This window comes from Thalassophryne amazonica, chromosome 9, assembly GCF_902500255.1.
Source record: "Thalassophryne amazonica chromosome 9, fThaAma1.1, whole genome shotgun sequence".
In the NCBI taxonomy this organism is placed as follows: domain Eukaryota; kingdom Metazoa; phylum Chordata; class Actinopteri; order Batrachoidiformes; family Batrachoididae; genus Thalassophryne; species Thalassophryne amazonica.
The window spans coordinates 21080613-21103874 of record NC_047111.1 but is presented as its reverse complement, the minus strand read 5'-3'; the positions used below and the strand labels follow the sequence as shown (position 1 = coordinate 21103874).

Sequence of the window (23262 nt, the reverse complement as noted above, 5' to 3'; positions counted from 1 at the left end):
CATTCAATCAATTCATGACATTAAAAAAAGCCATGGACCAATCCATAGTGGTTTTTGATCAACTTAAGGGTCAGTGTATCCATGTAACCGTACCTATTAGTTTAAAATTGATTTAATATTTTGATGGATTACTTACTAACCAATCAATCAATCAATTTTATTTATATAGCGCCAAATCACAACAAACAGTTGCCACAAGGCGCTTTATATTGTAAGGCAAGGCCATACAATAATTACGTAAAAACCCCAACGGTCAAAACGACCCCCTGTGAGCAAGCACTTGGCGACAGTGGGAAGGAAAAACTCCCTTTTAACAGGAAGAAACCTCCAGCAGAACCAGGCTCAGGGAGGGGCAGTCTTCTGCTGGGACTGGTTGGGGCTGAGGGAGAGAACCAGGAAAAAGACATGCTGTGGAGGGGAGCAGAGATCAATCACTAATGATTAAATGCAGAGTGGTGCATACAGAGCAAAAAGAGAAAGAAACACTCAGTGCATCATGGGAACCCCCCAGCAGTCTAAGTCTATAGCAGCATAAGCGTGACGCTGCGTCATTAGAGCCGCGCGTCACGAGTGCCGCTTCCCCGAGGCCTCGTGCAGCCACCGCGGATCCATCAGCGCGGAAACACCGAGGCCGCGCGGCACCAGCGCAGTGCAGATCCATCCCGGTGACAAACAACGCAGGCTGTTAACATCGGCGATCGACAAGCTGCTCATAAGCCGACCATGGGGCCTAAGAAGGTTCTGACAGCGGAGGAAGGTGACGATATTAAAAAAATCTCTGGACTTTCTATCAGAGGAGATTTCTGTTGTGAAGCAGCAACAGAAATCAATCATGGATCTGGTGGAGGAGGTGAAGGCATTACGGCTCCAGAATGCCGAGAAAGACCGGCATCTGGTGCAGCTGGAAAATAGAGTGGCTGAATTGGAGCAGTACACCAGAATTAACGACGTCATCATCACAGGTCTTCATATCAAACCACGGTCCTACGCACGGGCGGTAACAGATGAGAGCGGAGGGGAGCCCAGTGAACAGGAGGTCAGCTCTGTGGAAAAACAGGTTGCTGATTTCCTCCTATCTAAAGGTATAGAAATGGATTTAAATAACATTGAAGCGTGCCACCCTCTGCCCCGGAGAAATGACGGTGATAAACGAACCGTCATCATGAGATTCATCAACAGAAAACACAAAACAGCACTGTTAAAACAAGGAAGAAAACTGAAAGGGACAAACGTATTCATCAATGAACATCTCACCAAATGGAATGCCGACATCGCCAGGAAAGCACGCTTCTTGAAGAAACAGGGAAAAATCCAGCACACATGGACTTCAAACTGTAAAATATTCATCAAACTGAACGGATCACCAGAACAAGCAAAAGTCATGGCAATAAGGAACATCGAGGAGCTGGACAAATATGAACAATAGTGTTTCTTAAAGCGAGGATCTGGACAAATATGACCAATAAGGTATGAGGACACAAACACATCACAACACCATGACACAGACCAGAGGAACCTATTCATCTACTACCTATTCATCTACATCTGGAGACAAGAAGGATATAACTCAAAGAATTGCTGATCATGGAAAAGTAGAACTGAGAACATTTAAATACACAGACCACAATGTACTGGACTTGGAGCATGATATAGACCCGGACAATAATTTCTTCTCAAATATCAATGACAGTTGTTGCTATTAACAGTTTAATCGGATCATTAAAACGGATAACAAATTATCAATAATCCATTTCAACAGCAGAAGTCTATATGCAAACTTTAACAACATTAAAGAATATTTAAGTCAGTTTAAAAAAATATTTAACATAATTGCTATATCAGAAACATGGATCAATGAAGATAAAGGAATGGATTTTGAACTGGATGGATATGAATTTAATTGTGTAAACAGAAAAAATAAGAGTGGAGGAGGAGTGGCTGTGTATGTGGATAAGAACATGGATTATAAAATAGTAGACAATATGACAACTGTGATTGATAACTTATTAGAATGTATAACTATTGAAATATGTGAAGAAAAAAGCAAAAATGTATTAGTCAGCTGTATATATAGAGCACCAGGATCTAGTATTGAAACATTCACTGACTGTATGGGAAAAATGTTCTCAAAAACTAATCAAAAAACTGTGTTCATTTGTGGTGACTTAAATATTGATCTGCTCAATCCAAATAAGCATAAAATAACAGATGAATTTATCAGTATAATGTACAGTATGAGTTTATATCCAAAAATCACCAGGCCAAGCAGAATTACATCCCATAGTGCCACCTTAATTGATAATATATTCAGCAATGATATTGAGAATAACACTGTGAGTGGATTATTAATCAATGACATTAGTGATCATCTACCAGTTTTCATCGTTTATAATAGAAACCATCGGCGGAATCAGCCAGAGGAGAAAATAAAATACAGGCGAGTGCGGACAGAGGAAAACATGAACACACTAAAGAAGGATTTACAGGAGCAAAACTGGGAAAAGGTATACAGTGAAAGTGATGTTGATAGTGCATATGAAACTTTTTTACAAATATTTACATCATTATATGATAAAAAATTGTCCAATTAAACAAGACTACAGAAAACAAAAAATCCAAGCTCGACCATGGATGACGAAAGGGTTACGAAATGCATGTAATAAGAAAAATACACTGTATAGAGAATTCATAAAACTAAAGACTAAAGAGGCAGAAAATAGATATAAGAAATACAAAAATAGATTAACTAATATTATACGGGTATGTAGGAAGGAATATTATAGTAACATATTATATAATAACAAAAACAATATTAAAGGAATATGGGATATATTAAATAGCATTATCAAAAATGGTAATAAAAAACAGAGTTACCCTCAGTATTTCATTGATAATAATGTCAAGAAGGAAAATAAGGATGAGGTAGTCAACGGTTTTAATAATTTTTTTGTAAATACTGGACCAAGCTTGGCAGAAAAAATTCCCGATTCCCAGCCTGAGGATTGGGATAATAATCTCATAGAAAGAAATCCCTGTTCAATGTTCCTCACAGCAGTGGATGGAAATGAAATTATAGACATTGTGAATAATTGTAAATATAAAACATCTACCGATTTAAATGAAATTGATATGGTGGTGGTAAAACAGGTCATTGAATGGATTGTAGAACCATTAACATACATCTGTAACTTATCATTTCAAACCGGTAAATTTCCCAATCAAATGAAAATAGCTAAGGTTGTGCCGCTGTATAAGACTGGGGATAGACACCACTTCACAAATTATAGACCTGTTTCTTTGCTTCCACAATTTTCCAAATTATTAGAAAAGTTATTCAATAATAGATTAGACAAATTCATAAATAAACATAAATTACTTACTGATAGTCAATATGGATTCAGAGCACATAGTTCAACATCACTTGCATTAATAATCAGTTGAGGAGATTACAAACGCCATAGACCACTAATTACATTCAGTTGGAATATTTATAGACCTTAAAAAGGCTTTTGATACAATTAATCATGACATATTAATCAATAAACTTGAACAGTATGGGATTAGGGGGTTGGTGTTGCACTGGGTGAGAAGCTACTTAAGTAACAGAAAACAGTTTGTGAAGTTGGGGGAATATACATCATCATGCTTGGACAATGCTTGTGGCGTCCCACAGGGGTCAGTATTGGGTCCAAAACTGTTTCTAATTTATATAAATGATATTGTCAATGTTTCCAAAATATTAAAATTAGTATTATTTGCAGATGACACAAGCATTTTTTGTTCAGGGGGGGATTTGCAGGAGTTACTGAGGAGGATCAGTATAGAAATGGGAAAATTGAAAATATGGTTTGACAGAAATAAATTATCATTAAACTTAAGTAAAACAAAATACATGTTATTTGGCTATTGTAATACAGACATACAGGTTCAGTTACAAGTCGAGGGGGTAGATATTGAAAGGGTACATGAAAATAAGTTTCTGGGGGTGATAATAGATGATAAGATAAACTGGAAGACTCATATAAAACATATACAAAGTAAACTGTCAAGAAGCATTTCAGTTCTAAACAAAGCGAAACATATTCTGGACCACAACTCACTCCGCATTCTTTACTGCTCACTGGTTTTACCATATTTACAGTACTGTGCAGAGGTATGGGGTAATACTTATAAAGGTACAACACAATCACTATCAGTAATGCAGAAAAGAGCTATAAGAATTATTCATAATACTGGCTATAGAGATCATACAAATCCACTATTTTTACAATCCAAATTCTTAAAATTCACAGACTTGGTTCATTTTCAAACAGTACAAATTGTGTATAAAGCAATAAACAATTTACTTCCAGCAAATATTAAAAATATGTTTTTTAACAGATCAGGGGATTACAGTCTGAGGGGGAAATTTAATTTAAAGCATCAGTGGGCACGAACAACATTAAAAGGTTTCTGTATTTCTGTCTGTGGGGTGAGGATGTGGAACAGATTGGGAGTGGGGCTCAAGCAATGTCCAAGCATGAACCAGTTCAAACAGCGGTACAAAAATATGTTTTTTTCTGGGTATAGGGAGGAGGAAGGGTAATGAGGGTTAGGGTGTTTTTGTTTTTTGCTTCGGCTTGCAAATATATAGTATTTTGTATGTAAGTAGGTATGTGTAGGTGTATATTTATGTTTGTGTATATATATGTGTATATATGTATATGTGTATATATGTGTATGTATATGTGTATGTATGTTGATGTGTATGTGTATATATATGTATATATATATATATTGATATCGGTTTAGGTGTGTAGGAATCTATGTGTATATGTGGCAAAGGGTATTACTGGTTGTGGGGAAGAAGGGGTAGGGATAAATAAGCTGATGCTTCACCCTACCCCTTTTCGGACATGTTGGGTACACAGTAGGAACTTTTTTGTTGTTGTCTTTACTGATCTATCTTGTAATTGTTGTTGTATCAAATGTTCGAAATAAACAGTTTTCATTCATTCATTCATAACTAAGGGATGGTTCAGGGTCACCCGATCCAGCCCTAACTATAAGCTTTAGCAAAAAGGAAAGTTTTAAGTCTAATCTTAAAAGTAGGGAGGGTGTCTGTCTCCCTGATCCGAATTGGGAGCTGGTTCCAGAGGAGAGGAGCCTGAAAGCTGAAGGCTCTGCCTCCCATTCTACTCTTACAAACCCTAGGAACTACAAGTAAGCCTACAGTCTGAGAGCGAAGCGCTCTATTGGGGTGATATGGTACTATGAGGTCCCTAAGATAAGATGGGACCTGATTATTCAAAACCTTATAAGTAAGAAGAAGAATTTTAAATTCTATTCTAGAATTAACAGGAAGCTAATGAAGAGAGGCCAATATGGGTGAGATATGCTCTCTCCTTCTAGTCCCCGTTAGTACTCTAGCTGCAGCATTTTGAATTAACTGAAGGCTTTTCAGGGAACTTTTAGGACAACCTGATAATAATGAATTACAATAGTCCAGCCTAGAGGAAATAAATGCATGAATTAGTTTTTCAGCATCACTCTGAGACAAGACCTTTCTAATTTTAGAGATATTGCGTAAATGCAAAAAAAAGCAGTCCTACATATTTGTTTAATATGCGCATTGAATGACATATCCTGATCAAAAATGACTCCAAGATTTCTTACAGTATTACTAGAGGTCAGGGTAATGCCATCCAGAGTAAGGATCTGGTTAGACACCATGTTTCTAAGATTTGTGGGGCCAAGTACAATAACTTCAGTTTTATCTGAGTTTAAAAGCAGGAAATTAGAGGTCATCCATGTCTTTATGTCTGTAAGACAATCCTGCAGTTTAGCTAATTGGTGTGTGTCCTCTGGCTTCATGGATAGATAAAGCTGGGTATCATCTGCGTAACAATGAAAATTTAAGCAATGCCGTCTAATAATACTGCCTAAGGGAAACATGTATAAAGTGAATAAAATTGGTCCTAGCACAGAACCTTGTGGAACTCCATAATTAACCTTAGTCTGTGAAGAAGATTCCCCATTTACATGAACAAATTGTAATCTATTAGATAAATATGATTCAAGCCACCGCAGCGCAGTGCCTTTAATACCTATGGCATGCTCTAATCTCTGTAATAAAATTTTATGATCAACAGTATCAAAAGCAGCACTGAGGTCTAACAGAACAAGCACAGAGATGAGTCCACTGTCTGAGGCCATAAGAAGATCATTTGTAACCTTCACTAATGCTGTTTCTGTACTATGATGAATTCTAAAACCTGACTGAAACTCTTCAAATAGACCATTCCTCTGCAGATGATCAGTTAGCTGTTTTACAACTACCCTTTCAAGAATTTTTGAGAGAAAAGGAAGGTTGGAGATTGGCCTATAATTAGCTAAGATAGCTGGGTCAAGTGATGGCTTTTTAAGTAATGGTTTAATTACTGCCACCTTAAAAGCCTGTGGTACATAGCCAACTAATAAAGATAGATTGATCATATTTAAGATCGAAGCATTAAATAATGGTAGAGCTTCCTTGAGCAGCCTGGTAGGAATGGGGTCTAATAGACATGTTGATGGTTTGGATGAAGTAACTAATGAAAATAACTCAGACAGAACAATCAGAGAGAAAGAGTCTAACCAAATTCCGGCATCACTGAAAGCAGCCAAAGATAACGATACGTCTTTGGGATGGTTATGAGTAATTTTTTCTCTAATAGTTAAAATTTTATTAGCAAAGAAAGTCATGAAGTCATTACTAGTTAAAGTTAAAGGAATACTCGGCTCAATAGAGCTCTGACTCTTTGTCAGCCTGGCTACAGTGCTGAAAAGAAACCTGGGGTTGTTCTTATTTTCTTCAATTAGTGATGAGTAGTAAGATGTCCTAGCTTTACGGAGGGCTTTTTTATAGAGCAACAGACTCTTTTTCCAGGCTAAGTGAAGATCTTCTAAATTAGTGAGACGCCATTTCCTCTCCAACTTACGGGTTATCTGCTTTAAGCTGCGAGTTTGTGAGTTATACCACGGAGTCAAGCACTTCTGATTTAAAGCTCTCTTTTTCAGAGGAGCTACAGCATCCAAAGTTGTCTTCAATGAGGATGTAAAACTATTGACGAGATACTCTATCTCACTTACAGAGTTTAGGTAGCTACTCTGCACTGTGTTGGTATATGGCATTAGAGAACATAAAGAAGGAATCATATCCTTAAACCTAGTTACAGGGCTTTCTGAAAGACTTCTAGTGTAATGAAACTTATTCCCCACTGCTGGGTAGTCCATCAGAGTAAATGTAAATGTTATTAATAAATGATCAGACAGAAGGGAGTTTTCAGGGAATACTATTAAGTCTTCAATTTCCATACCATAAGTCAGAACAAGATCTAAGATATGATTAAAGTGGTGGGTGGACTCATTTACATTTTGAGCAAAGCCAATTGAGTCTAATAATAGATTAAATGCAGTGTTGAGGCTGTCATTCTCAGCATCTGTGTGGATGTTAAAATCGCCCACTATAATTATCTTATCTGAGCTAAGCACTAAGTCAGACAAAATGTCTGAAAATTCACAGAGAATCTCACAGTAACGACCAGGTGGACGATAGGTAATAACAAATAAAACTGGTTTTTGGGACTTCCAATTTGGATGGACAAGACTAAGAGTCAAGCTTTCAAATGAATTAAAGCTCTGTCTGGGTTTTTGATTAATAAATAAGCTGGAATGGAAGATTGCTGCTAATCCTCCGCCTCGGCCCGTGCTACGAGCATTCTGGCAGTTAGTGTGACTCAGGGGTGTTGACTCATTTAAACTAACATATTCATCCTGCTGTAACCAGGTTTCTGTAAGGCAGAATAAATCAATATGTTGATCAATTATTATATCATTTACTAACAGGGACTTAGAAGAGAGAGACCTAATGTTTAATAGACCACATTTAACTGTTTTAGTCTGTGGTGCAGTTGAAGGTGCTATATTATTTTTTCTTTTTGAATTTTTATGCTTAAATAGATTTTTGCTGGTTATTGGTGGTCTGGGAGCAGGCACCGTCTCTACAGGGATGGGGTAATGAGGGGATGGCAGGGGGAGAGAAGCTGCAGAGAGGTGTGTAAGACTACAACTCTAACTGACAATTATTAAGAATCAGTTAATAAATACAAACTAGCTTATTCAGGTTTGCTCAGCCAATGAAGCGATAACAGACACCTGAATGAGCTAATCAGGTAGAGAGATGGAAAATGACCGGAGACTACAGGTTTTAGAGATTTGGTCCCCAAGTGGCCGCAGTTAGAACTGAAATACGCCCAACAGCAAACATGTTTGAGGTTTTCATGAGGTGACCTTGTGTGCCAGGTTTGACCTTGATATACAAAGTGTTTGTCAAGTTATCGCTAACGAGACTAAGAGACAAGACTCTACTACACACCTACACAACTTTCACTTGATCTTATCTTCAATAACACCATCAGTGACACGGATGTAGGGAGTGTGGAATCGACGTAAAATCTGTTCCATAAGAAGCAGGAATCAAACGCCCTCTTGTGGTTTTCTCATTTAGACACTGTACATAGTTCATCTAAAAGGAGAATAAACACGGCGCAAGGTGCTGAGATCTGAGCACAGCCTTCGCAACCGCCTCAGCGGAGTTTTGTGGCTTCACGACACTTTCAACAGCAGAAGTCTAAAAAAAAAAATATTGGCTTCTTCCGCAATAAAATATTAACGTTTACATAAAATAAAAAGAGTTCAGCTGTGAAGTTTTGGCTGGTGGGTTTTTAGATAAAAAGGTGACTGAAGGAATGACATGAATGCTCACGCTCGTGTCAGCTTCACATGAATTTTTCACCCCAAAGCAAAGTTTGTATGCAAGAGTGTGGTTTAAAAACACAGAAATACTACATAATTAATCAGGAAAGATATTTTTCATTCACAGATGTTAATTTTAAATGTCAGACAGTTTGATGGACAGGTCAGATCCAATCAACATCTAAGCTGTCAGTAATTACGTATGATTTCAGCAAATATGTATGCAAACACATTGAGAGTCAGATCTTGAAGTAATTATGATGTATAAGCGATACTGGCCTTATTTTTGTTGACTCGTCTCAACTATACTGACTTAAGGACTTCCTAGACTTGGCCATCAGATGTGTAGCTGTATGTGGTCAATGTGTTGAGCGCTCACATCTCTGAGTCCTTGACCTTTGAGATCAAGAGATGTCTGGGAAGACCTTATGGAGACATGAGGTTGCTGGACAGAGGTGTTCTTTGCAGGATAACAAGGGTCCAAGTCTGTAGGGTCTTGGTGCTTCCCATCTTACTGTATGGTTGTGAAACCTGGACTCCAACCAATGACTTAAGGCACCGACTGGATGTCTTTGGTATTAGGTATCTTTTTAGGATCCTTGGGTACTGCTGGAATGACTTTGTGTCAAACGAGCACTTACTTAGGGAGACTCAGATCAGGAGTATTCCTTCATTCCCGGGGGATGTCGAGGCATTCCCAAGACAGATGCAAAATATAATCCCTCCAGGATGTCCTGGGTCTTCACCGGTGCCTCCTCCCAGTTGGACATGCCTGGAAGACCTCCAGAGGGAGATGACCAGGGGGTATCCTCACCAGATGCCCGAACAACCTCAGCTGTGTTGTGTGGGCCACTGAAGAGGAGGTACTGCTGGCCCACCACCACAAGATGGCGCCCTGCTTGAAGTGCGGGCTTCAAGCACGAGAGGGCGTCGGAGCGACCAGGAGTGACAGCTGTCACTCATCATCCGTACCAGCTGTCACTCATCCACTACTCATCACCACCACCATAAAGGCCGGACTGCAACTCCACCTCCCCGCCGAGAAATCAGCTACCATTCAGGTAACCTTCTCTGCTGTAATTATTGTTGTCCAAAACATTGTTCTGTGTGCAGCCATGTTCCTGCGGGCTCTGTCGGAGGCTGGATTGGCGGACAGTGAGAGGACGACGTTCTTCACCTCTCACTCCATCCAGGAAAGAGACCAACAGGAGCTGCACGGGTGAAATTGTTGCTGGGGGTGGAGGTTCTCCCTCCTAATTGTGTACAGACTGTGGGATTACTGACTGTGCGACCTCACACTCATCAGGACTGTCTCTGTTCTCTGCCAGCAGTACCGGCTCTGACTGCTGAAGACAGCGGCCACCTGGGGCGCAGGGCTTGGCGGCTCCGGTGTTCTTCAGCTCCGTTGGCGGTGGAAGCTGTGTGGGATCCGGCTCTTCTCTCGCCAGGCGTCTTCTATCGTCGAGCCTGCCCACACGTCACCTGGTGTATGATTGACAGTCACCATATTGTTATTGTCTGTACGTCGTTGTGCGATTCACAACATTAAATTGTTACTTTTGGCTTATCCATTGTCCGTTCATTAACGCCCCGTTGTGGGTCCGTGTCACGACACTTTCACAACAAGCTGGCTCCTTTCAATGCACATAAGTAGTGGCTTTACTCCGAGCCCTTCCCAGATACCTGTTCAGGAGTGTAAAGGCCAGATACCCAACAGAGGAATCTCATTTCTACCATTTGTATTTGCGACTTTATTCTTTCAGTCGCTACTCAAAAGTACATGACCATGGAAGAATGTATATCAGCTGGTAAATTGAGAGCCTTCGTCACCACGACGGTCCGGTACAGCATCTGTAAAACATCAGACTCCGCAGAATATCACATGCATTATGAGAGAACATCAGCTGTGACATTTTAGACACGTGGTGCTTTTCTCTGTCGAGTCAGCACATAGGTGCCTTAGTGTTGAGGATCCAACCCACTGGAGAAGACCAAGTACATGCTCTCGGGAAGACTTGAGAAGTGAGGACGTGCCAGTTGCCTGCCTGAGCGATTGCCATCCAGGATCCAAGGCGGTTCCATAGCTGAATCCAAATGCCAGTTTCATCTTCACAGTTTCTCTGAGCTTTTGAAGATAACAGCACGGATGTAACCTCATTATATGGCGGCGTTGGTAATATGATGAGCAGAGGCCAAAAGGCCGACACCTGACGGTATTCTACCATTTTACATGCTTCTAAAAATAATCACTGTGGCCACACTGATGGAGAAATGATCTCTGAAGGAGTGTGTCGCAAAACAACACCGTAATGACCTGATACCACCACAAATCTCAGATTATCACTTCACTACTTAAGACCCTCTCCTTTCTGCAGAGAAACGCGTTCCATCTGAGGGCCGAAAGAAAGGAAGGAAATCAATGCAGTTCGCACACTCTCCAGGGACACACAACCTCTTGCCTTTTATATCCACTGTGGCTCTCGCCATGTTGATCTTATGACTCAGACTTACTACTGATTATCTTCTGTTGCATCTCGCGCACTGACCTGGATACACAGACTCTTCCTGGAGTCCTTGAGGAGAATACTGATGACAGAAACAAGTAGAGCCTCTGAAACAAGTCAAGGACTCAAATGAAAAAATAAAAATTATAATAATAATAATCCTCAGACAATAAACAAACCTTCCAACACCGACTCCGGAATACAAATTAAATGAATTTAATCAACTTGAGAAGCCGCAATAAAAACCAACCTGCAAACGAGATAAAAACCACTTAAGACTTTATAGATCATTATTATTATATCCACTCATCGTCACACCAGTCTGCAGTAATGTGCAAAAGATTTAGTCAAGCTTTTAAAAATAAAGAAAAGCTACTTGAATGCAACATCTTATATAAGCACCAAATATGGATTTTCTACAAAACTGCATTATAAAATGTGTCCTGCAAAGACAGATTCAAATTGGCAAATCAAATATACGTATATGCAATCACGTTAGTGCTATTATATATATATATATATATATATATATATATATATATATATATATATATACACACACACACACATATACATGCACACTGTGAATGTTCCCTTTTTTCTCGTGAGCATCAAATTTGGCTAACCTCTATGTTGATGTTAAACGTCAACAAAGCCAATTCGCCTCGTATTAACAGTAGAACAGGACTGCGAGCTTCACGACAAAGACTCATTTTGCAGTTACAGCGATAATGTGGAGCAAGTCATCAGTTAAATTCATTTATACAGTGCCACAGCAAAGCATGATGCCTTACCCAACCCATGAGCAAGCACCCTGGTGATAGTGGTGATGAAAATCACCTTAATCATTCATTTTCAGGAAGAAACCTCAGGCAGACCAGACTGAATAGGGTGGCCATGTGGTATGACCAACCTAACAATGCAAAAAGTCGTCGTGAACAACATCCAATATTTCAAGAAGACTCAAATTGGGTGGAAGGGTTGGACGGCGAACTTGTACCGTAGTCATCACGGCTATGATAGTGTACCACGATACGGATTATGCAACACTTTGGGTCATTTTTTTATTAAAAGGATGAATAACAGACAAAACAAAGCAAAGTATCCTTGAATTCTGACATCAACAGGCATGTTGGAGCCGCTCTGACCAGCACTGCGGCACCACTGTGATCAGAGTCACAGTTTGAGGCAGTCTGTGTCACTTCCCTGCCAATATTCTGGTGAGTCTAAACACACATTAATTACTTTTGTAATTGTAATAACTCATTATAAAGAAAGTTTCACAATAACACAGAGCAGTCTTCCATATGGCACATTTCACGCACCCACTGGTGAGACAAGGATTCAGTACCGGGCTCTTTCCCTTTGACTTGCCGCCACTCAGGGAATCCCGGTCACTTTCTTTCCTCTGCTTAGTTGTATATTTAAATTCAGCAAGTTGTGTCATCTGATCTGAGGTCATAGCTGAAAGAGGTGGACATGTGGCCCCGGGCTGCTGCCCACAGGCTCACAGCGTTCGGCCATCAGTGGCAGGGCAGAGAGGTGGACACCGTAGAAAGCAGCATGTTCCCACCACCAGAGAGCACTAACGGGTTACGTCCCTGGTGACGCACAGAGGAAAGAGGCGGGCAAGCACGGAGAGACTGGGCACCCCCAGCCTGTGCAGGAAGAGGGCAGAAGGGTGGAAAGGACTGTCCAGGGTATGGTAGTGTGGCCCTGAGGGGTCGTCCCTACATGTAACCACGCATCTGCTTTTATAAGAAAATGGTTCAACTGAACCAGCAGATGTTTAGCGCCGCAGACCCGTTTGTCTTAAAAATCATTAATAAACACACCCACTGACCTATTAAACATATAAAATGTAAAAATCTTAACTTTAACTTTGAAGGAGCAGATTAAATAATAAAACAACCCAGGTTCAAAATGTGTTCAAAAAAAATATAATTATTAGTGATATAATGAAGTCACGATAATTTCAGGTCTTATTGTCCACCCCTATTGGTGAGTAGCTACAAATTATTTAAGAATACACAGAAAACCAGCAAACTAACTCCATCCTAACTTTCCCAACCAAGTTGAATTGAACAGACTCTAAGTTAGCTAGACAAGCTGACTTACTGACGAGCCAGAAGTGATTACTTGAAAGGAATCTATTTGTTCTCTGAAGGTTTGACCTACAGCTTTTTTGGAACATCTCACTGCTTTTTGAAGACAGACTCATGTTTTAATGTTTGGATTTCTTAATGTTTCTGGCATCCTGTTGTGTTTAAATGCCTGCATCGTCTCGTGACTGCATTCATGTGACAGAAAAGATAAAGGAAGTAACTCAGCCAACCGCAACTGGAGACGTTTATTACTAAGGAAAGATGCATCTTCTCAAGGATGTGTTAAAGGCAAAATCTTAGATCTCCTCCAGCAAATATTAATTTAAACGTCATATCACCATGAAAGGCCTTATAGCTGCTCTTCATGAATCCTATCACACATTTAACAGGGATTTATGGGACCTCTGGGAGTTAATTACAGCTGGAGCAGCAAATCCAGGTGCACCAATAAGCACCTAAAAAGCATGATAAGATCATTTATTTTTTTAATTTCATGATTAAAGTGAGCTTCTAAAGGAGAATCGCCTAATATGTTGCTGTTAGTCATCAACTTTTATCTCAATTCAATCCACTTTTATATCAAAGGATTTCAGTCAAGCTGAAAGGCTGCAAATTGTTTGGTTAATATCAGAAATTACTTTGATAATTAACTAAGGGGAAGTGCCAAATTAAACTGGTATGAGATCCACTTCAAACTGCTTATTTCAGCAATACAAAAACCTTATGATGACTTCATTATGCTCTGGTTACAAACCAGTTTTAAACTGGTTTTTAAAAACACAATTCCTCCCCCAAACTATAATTAAAGTACATTTTACATTAAGTTTATCTTTATAAATTAGTTAACCTGAGTCAAATTTCTACACCACAAAAGATATTGTTTTTTAGCCACCAATCAATCAATAAATGCTGGACAGGGATATGTGTTCTGTCCATCATGTTTAATGTCAACACTATACCTCCAAGATTAAAAAGTTGTGGAATTTGGTTCACGTACTGGGGACAGTCCTGTCAATCCTTCTGCCAAATTTCAAGTCTGCACTTCCAGTGCTCCAGCCATCAAATCTGAAGTTGTACTGATGCATCTTTTGAACAATATGCCCAATATTCAAAAACCGGGTACCCCAGGATTCTTTGGATCAAGCCAAGTTCAATGTACCTTAGAAGTGAATACCCATCATGCTTGATCTTTCGCTACAGGGTAATTTAAAAAAGATTGACTCATTTCATTTTTCCCTTCATATTTTAATATTCACGTACATGATGAGAAGCTAACTTGTTTCAAATTATGTCCAACAATTAGGTCCAAAGTTGTGATAATAACAGTATTTTATCCTGATGCTTTAAAAGGTTATTACAGAAAAAGTGGCCAAAATTGTCCAGAGTGCAACACAATTTAAAATCATGATTATTATTTCTGTAGAACCGATGCTTTCTCTCTTCTTTCAGGAGTTTTGGTAAGGTATGAAGGAAGAGAATTAAAGAAAAAAAACAGCAATTACTATATTCAGATGTGATATTTTAAATAGAGTGTAATGCTCTAAGCCTTGCAATCGTTCCACTGATGACCTTTTTTTTTTTTTTTGGTAATTGAGATAAATTAATGTTATTTACCATAATTCTGGAGCTCATTATTGGACATTATTGAAATGTTAGCTTCTCACTATGTAAGTGAATGTTAAAATATGAAGCGAAAAATAAAATGTCATTTTTTAAAAAATGACCTTATATTGGATTCACAAAAAACAGTCCTCTTTCTTTAGGCCAACCCTGACTCATTTCCAATGGTTCTTAAATGATCCTATATAAGTCCTATATATAGTGAGGCAAATAAGTATTTGATCCACTGTCGATTTTGCAAGTTTTCCCACCTACAAAGAATGTAGAGGTCTGTAATTTTTAATCGTAGAGACACAACTGTGAGAGACAGAATCTTTTTAAAAAATCAAAAAATCATATTGTATGATTTTTAAAACATTAATTTGCATTTTACTGCATGAAATAAGCATTTGATCACCTACCAACCAGCAAGAATTCTGTCTCTCACAGACCTGTTCTTTAAGAAGTCCTCCTATTCTGCACTCTTTGCCTGTATTAATTGCACCTGTATGAACTTGTTACCTGTATAAAAGACACCTGTTCACACACTCAATCAATCACACTCCAAACTATCCACCATGGCCAAGACCAAAAAGCTGTCTTAGGACACCTGGACAAAACTGTAGACCTGCACAAGGCTGGGATGGACTACAGGACAACAGGCAAGCAGCTTGGTAGAAGACAACAACTGTTATGATTATTTATTAGAAAGTGGAAGAAACACAAGATGACTGTCAATCTCCCTCGGTCTGGGATTCCATGCAAGATCTCACTTTGTGGGGTAAGGATGATTCTGAGGAAGCTCAGAACTACACAGGAGGACCTGGTCAATGACCTGAAGAGAGCTGGGCCCACAGTCACAAAGATTACATTAGTAACACATGATGCTGTCATAGTTTAAAATCCTGCAGGGCAGCAAGGTCCATCTGCTCAACCCAGCATATGTCCAGGCCCATTTGAAGTTCACCAGTGATCATCTGGATGATCCAGAGGAGGCATGGGAGAAGGTCATGTGGTCAGATAAGACCAAAATAGAGCTTTTTGGAATCAACTCCACTCATCATGTTTGGAGGATGAGAACAACCCCAAGAACACCGTCCCAACCGTGAAGCATGGGGGTGGAAACATCATACTCGGGGGGTGCTCTTCTGCAAAGGGGACAGGACGACTGCACCGTATTGAAGGGAGGATGGATGGGATCTTGTATTGTGAGATTTTGGCAAACAACCTCCTTCCCTCAGTAAACGCATTGAAGATGGGTCATGACTGGGTCTTCCAGCATGACAATGACCCCAAACACACAGCCAGGGCAACTAAGGAAGGGCTCCGTAAGAAGCATTTCAAGGTCCTGGAGTGGCCTGGCCGGTCTCCAGACCTGAACTCAATAGAAAATCTTTGGAGGCAGCTGAAACTCCAAACCTGAAAGATCTGGAGAAGATCTGTATGGAGGAGTGGACCAAAATCCCTGTTGCAGTGTACAAACTTGGTCAAGAACGACAGGAAATGTCTGACCTCTGGAACTGCAAACAAAGGATTCTGTACCAAATGTTAAAGATTGTTTTTCTACTGTATCAAATACTTATTTTATGCAATAAAATGCAAATGATTTATTTAAAATCATAGTGTGATTTTCTGATTTTTTTTCTTTTTCTTTTAGAATCTGTCTCTCACCACAGTTGGAGTGTACCTCTGTTTTTTGTAGGTGGGAAAACTTGCAAAATCGACAGTGGATGAAATACTTATTTGCCTCACTGTAGGTCCTGAGGCCCCTTGGTACCAGTGCTTATCACCAGATTCTGTAGCATTAAGAGGATGAGAGCCTAGACAGGATGCCAGTCTAATGCAGGTTACTTCCCCAGCCGAGGCCGATACCCACTTACAGCTGAGTGAACTGAGACAATGTAGATTAAGTGTCTTGTCCAAGGACACAGACAGGTAGTATTAGCAGGATTTGAACCCAGGTCTACATATTGGCAGGCCAGGTCCTTATCTCCTCAGCTACCTGCTTTGCTATTCATATATGTTTTTAACATCTGTTTTTAAAGGGGAATTTTTATGAATTTTATAATCCCCAAGACTTTATTCATACATGCAGTGTAACTGAATTTTTGTATAACAGCATCTAAAACAAATAAAACATAACAAATATAAAATGTCACAATTCTGACAATTTTACAGAAGTCATGAGCTGTGCTCAACACTGAAACAACATCAGGTCCAACCCCACTCAAATTATGAAGGTGCCAATCTAAAACATTTAAGATTTATTGATCCCACAATGAGTAAAATCACTTGTTGCAGCAGCAAAAGTCATACAATAATACTATAATACTAGGGGCAGGTTAGTTAGTAGCTCAGTTGGTAGACCAAGTTGACCGATGACCAAAGGATCAGTGGTTCAAATCCGGCTCCCAACCAGTCAATAATCTGTACGCTGCTTGTGTCCTTGGGCAAGACACATAACCCACCTATGAATGAGGTGGTGGGAGGCGCAAAATTGCAGCCACACCTCCGTCGGTATGCCCCAGGGCAGCTGTGGTTACATTCATCACTTTGGGTATCTTGAATAAAAAGGCGCTCTATAAATCCAAGTCATTATTATTACTATTTTAACAATAATAGTGTAATACTACAGCGTACAGTAGTACCACTCATCACTCACACATCTCAACCGCTTACTCCAATTGTCATAGGGGGCTGGCGCCTATCCCAGCAGTCATAGGGCGTGAGGTGAGGTGCACCCTGGACAGGACGCCAGGGTGCAAACTCATTCACACCCACATACACACCTGCGGAAGGCTTTTTGTCCATCTGTCCATCTGTCAGTCCATCTGTCTTTGCGCAGCATAAGTCCAGTCCTATTAGTGCCAGGGTCTTCAAATTCACAGGGAACATTCTTGGGACACAGACCTTGGACAGGTTCAAAGATGGCTATCCTTGACCTATTTTAAGAGGTATTTTAAGAAGTTAAAATGTCACATTCTCTTTCAATTTGTTCCATTTTGTTTTTGAGTGGTGGGCATGACAGCCAATCAGAGTAGAGCTGCACTGTAAGTGGCTGGTCTCTCCAAAATCACTTTGTTTTGTGTGTTTATGTACATCTTTCTCATATATAATGTAAAAGCTAAGGAGAAATAAACACTTCTTAAACTGAAAACGCTGTTTTTGGAACCTAATAACACCTCTGAACTTATTTATACAACATTTTGCAGATGTTAGCATGGTGACAACACAGACTGGTAGCTAGCTGCAAAACTCTGTTTAGTTTGTGTGTAAATACGAGGTCTGTCCATAAAGTAACGGTCCTTTTTATTTTTTCAAAAACTATATGGATTTGATTCATATGTTTTTACGTCAGCCAAACTTGAACCTTCGTGCGCATGTGTGAGTTTTTCCACGCCTGTCGGTTGCGTCATTCGCCTGTGAGCACACCTTGTGAGAGGAGTGGTCCAGCCCCCTCGTCGGATTTCCATTGTCAGGAAATGGCGGAATGATTTGGGCTTTTTTTATCCATCAGAATTTTTTCAGAAACTGTTAGAGACATGCAGCTGGAAACCATTCGAAAAATTTATCTGGCTTTCGGTGAAAATTTTACGGGCTTCACAGAGAATAAGGAGTGTTACTACAGCTTTAAGGACGGCCCACAATGGCGCTCGGCGCACCGCGCTCCGAGCTGCAACAACGAGGCAGAAACCACCAGATCATTTCTAAATGAATGGCTCTGTGGAGCCGGGACCGTCGTGTGCAATTTCTCTGGTTATCACAAGAGCTGGACATCAGCCATTTTCCAGCAGATTTCACTTTTAACAAGAGATTTTGTCATGGAAAGCCGCGCGGAGGCTTCGCGCGTCATGACGGAGCCGCTGATGGAGCGAGACAAAGGAACACCTCCGTTTAGGAGTGCCAGGGGACAAGTTGGAACATGCCTATCTCGGCTTTCAGTGCTTACCAGTCGAGTGAGTATAAGAGAAATTGTGGAGAGCTGGACATGTCCCAACTTGCCGTCTGGCACTCCGAAACGGAGGTGTTCCTTTGTCTCGCTCCATCAGCGGCTCCGTCGTGACACGCGAAGCCTCCGCGCGGCTTTCCATGACAAAATCTCTTGTTAAAAGTGAAATCTGCCGGAAAATGGCTGATGTCCAGCTCTTGTGATAACCAGAGAAATTGCACACGACGGTCCCGGCTCCACAGAGCCATCCATTTAGAAATGATCTGGTGGTTTCTGCCTCGTCATCGCAGCTCGGAGCGCGGTGCGCCGAGCGCCATTGTGGGCCGTCCTTAAAGCTGTAGTAACACTCCTTATTCTCTGTGAAGCCTGTAAAATTTTCACCGAAAGCCAGATAAATTTTTCGAATGGTTTCCAGCTGCATGTCTCTAACAGTTTCTGAAAAAATTCTGATGGAAAAAAAGCCCAAATCATTACGCCATTTCCTGACAATGGAAATCCGACGAGGGGGCTGGACCACTCCTCCCACAAGGCGTGCTCACAGGCGAATGACGCAACCGACAGGCGTGGAAAAACTCACGCATACGCATGAAGGATCAAGCTTGGCTGACGTAAAAACATATGAATCAAATCCATATAGTTTTTGAAAAAAATAAAAAGGACCGTTACTTTATGGACAGACCTCGTATATATTATGTAAAAGCTAGTGAGAAGAAAACTGAAAATTCTGTTTTTGTAACCTGATAACACCTCTGGAGTCCTTTAAAAGACATTTTGCAGACGTTAGCGTACATGTTACCATCCGCTGAATCAAAGCTAACTTTCTATGGAGTTAAATTTGTCTCATTAATACCTGCAAATACACAAAGGGTGAGCTACAAATACTCCTTGATTTGCACAACTTCCGCTCTTAAAACATAAATATCGTTTAAGATGGCAGCCGGTCTGCTCCGTGTAAGCCTGATCCCGTCAGTTATCAGAAGCTAAGCAGAGCAGGACCTGGTTAGTACTTGGATGGGAGACCTCTTTGGAACACTAGTGGCTGTGTGTGTTTCTCCAGGTAAAACTGGCGCTGCATCTGGCGTAAAACATGCCAGTTACCAATGCGGATCTGGTTATGTTCGCTGTGGCGACCCAGAACAAAAACCGGGAGCAGCCGAATGAACGACAACATGGATTGATTGATAGAGGGGCTTTATTGAACATGTACAAATTGTACTTAAGACAATAGGATCTTAATAATTAATTAAACAACTGCAAATTATAAAGAAGACAATGCTCATACGGCCAAGGGCATTTTAGTATTGTGTTATATTAAAGTTTCCAATCCACCTAACCTGCATGTCTTTGGATGTGGGAGGAAACCAGAGCACCCGGAGGGAACCCACACAAACACATAGAGAACATGTAAACTCCACACAGAAAAGCCACAGGTAAGAATCGATCCCATGACCTTCTTGCCATGAGCCAACAGTGCTAAACACTAAGCCAACATGCTGCATGTACAGTAGTACCAATGCAAAAAATTTACATTAAAGAAAGGTGACTAAAATATATTACAAAGTTTGCTGGTGAATTAGGGAATAACCCTGTTGTGTCTGATGATTTGCGAACTTTCATGCTGGTTATACGGTCGCAAATTGAGCTTTACCGCAATGCATCAGACACAAGGGGGTTATTCCCATTCTTATTCAAGTCCATCATTTGCATGGCTGATTTTTCTGTAGGTAATTCGGCTTGCTAGGCTTACCGTCGAACCAAAGCAGTGTTGCTCCAACGGCGGTCAGGGCGCAGAGCAATCCATCAAACGTGAAAACCCATCAAATCCATCAAATGTGAAACGGTAATTCTGTATCATAATCCACATCAACACTTTCGTATGGTAGCTTAAATTCACCTATTTCGGCGGCGGCAGTACATGACTTTCTCTCGCTCTCAGCTAACAGCACTAATAGCTAGCAGCGCGCAGCCGGTGTTCTGTCGAATTGTGCGTCTCATCGCATAAATCGACAGTTTTGCTTCCTGACAATATTGCGCATGCACGCGCAGTTGCGCGGAGGACAGGAATAACATTCGACAGGAATGACATCTCGTCAGAACAATGGTCAGGGTGTGGAGTAATACTCCAAATGTGAAATGAGCGACAATTTTGCCACCATTACCCCAATATTATATGGTCTGAAATCTCACACGATTAACCAATCAGATTTGCGGAAAAAATGGAATTGGATTAGAATGCATAAATATTGGTATGACTAGGCTACGTGAAAATAGAATATAAGTAAATATGTATAAATATAGTCAAATTATTGCACAGGATAAATTGTACTGATGTGCACGTAATAAATGGCGGCAGTAGAAGTGACTAATAGTGCAAATCAACAGGTGGTTATTGCACTAAAAACATTACGAGCTGTTATACAGTTCTGAATATTTATTATAGTTCACAATTATTCTGTGTTTGTTGTTGCCCAGCCCTCTAACTCCGGACAAAACACTTCTCAGCAAGCTCTCATTGCATTGTGCCGACAAATCACCCCTTGTTGAGAACACACACTTGTGCAAAAAAATGCTGCCAAAGAGCACTTGAAGCTGGTCCTTGTTCAGACAACTTTCGAGTGCAAACACAACAATCAGCAGACTTTAATATCCCCGCACAGCCAAATGGGCCAACAGATTAGTGACCGGCGGCGGAAACTGGCTTTTGATTTTTAGATCACATACTGCTTATTATCCTGACACTCCCTACAAATACAGAGTTCGCATTAACTGAACAAACATGCCCAAAAGTCCAATTTCATGCTTTAAAAGCCTCGAGCAAACAGATAAGTCGGGCAAAGAGAACGAGCACTTTCATGCAAATAATCAGCCTCACTTTGAAACGAGGGGCAGGTAGGTAGATTGAGAGTAAAAACTACCAACCACCACAAAGACCAGGATCTGGTTTTGAGCAGTCGAGGTTTCCTGCTTGACCAAATGATTTGACAAGAAGAGCAGATATTGTTTTGAGGTGAGAAGTTGGTGAGAAATTGTGCCTCTCAGATCTCACAGACACAGTAGAATATCAAAGACAAAACGCACCAGGAGGCACATGGTGTCCCCAGACAAAAAGTACATCCAGCAAAGATGAGAAATAGTCAACATTGGGGCTGCAATGAAAAATTATTTCTGTAACAGATTCATCCATCAACTTTTTTTGGATTTGTCAATTAATCTAAAAGAAAAAATATTCATTACTCTATTGATCATTTTTGCTGAGGCGATTATTATTTTGTTAATTTACCAGCAAATGATAACCATAAATTCTACCAGTAACTTTCAACACTGCATTCAAAAACAAGAGATTTCTGATGTCCATCAATCTGGATCTGGATCACCTCCAAAATTCAATGGAGTCTTCCATGTCCTAATATCTATCTGTGGTGCAAATTTGGTGAGAATCTGTACAGTAGTTTTGACGTAATCCTTCAAAGCCTATATAAAGCTGCGTTTACACATAGGCAGGACGCGTTACGAATATCATATTTGCGTCATTCTTGGCACATACCAGACATTCTTAACGTGACTTAATGCATCTGAATAGGTTTGTCAAAAAAATCTTCCACAAATGTCACGCACCACCCTCATTTCGCCTCATGTCATGGAGGTTGCAACTGAGTGTGTTGATCCATGTTGATTAGCGGTGATCCTTAACAGAGCATGACAGCGATCTTCTCTGATGTGCGCACAATTAAACCCTGCTGCACCGCATTCAGTTTCATTGCTGCAGCATGCTGAAGAAGGACGTTGACGCCAAGTCGGCTAAAACTTTCATTACAATGCTCCTCAGTGCGCTCCTGCAGGTGTTCCACCTGCTGCTGCTGCTGTGCCTGATGTTTGGGAAAACGCGCAAGATAAGAGCAGCGTGCAGCCATACATCTTGCTCTCTCCGTCTCCCCCTCCTCTTTGCGCCACTCCATAGAGCCCAACTAAGCATGCAATCACAAAGTTCTTTTGTTGTGGATTTTGAGGCACAAACTGGAGCAATCTGAATTGTTCAGCAGCTGATGGATGAATATGGGGGTGTGTGGAGACAATTCGCCTCCTTCACAATGTGAGAACGTAACGATGCACTGTTACGAGCAACAGCGCGGAACATTATTCTTGACCATGCTCAATGATTCCTGATAATTCGCCAGCAACACGTGCCATTAAACGTAACGTGTGGTAACAGGTTGCAGCAGTTCCTGAGGAGACCTGACGCCTCTGCCTCAAATCATCACATTCGTAATCAGCGGCCAAGAATGTATACTTCGTGGCATTCATAAGTTGTTGTTGTTATGGGTAAATGCAG

General features: G+C 40.5%; 1 protein-coding gene across 1 annotated transcript in view; it reads right to left on the bottom strand.

Moving 5' to 3' along the window:
• Window positions 1-23262, bottom strand: part of tmem132e (transmembrane protein 132E) — a 1128337-nt gene that overhangs the window by 1041613 nt on the left and 63462 nt on the right. The window lies entirely within an intron of this gene.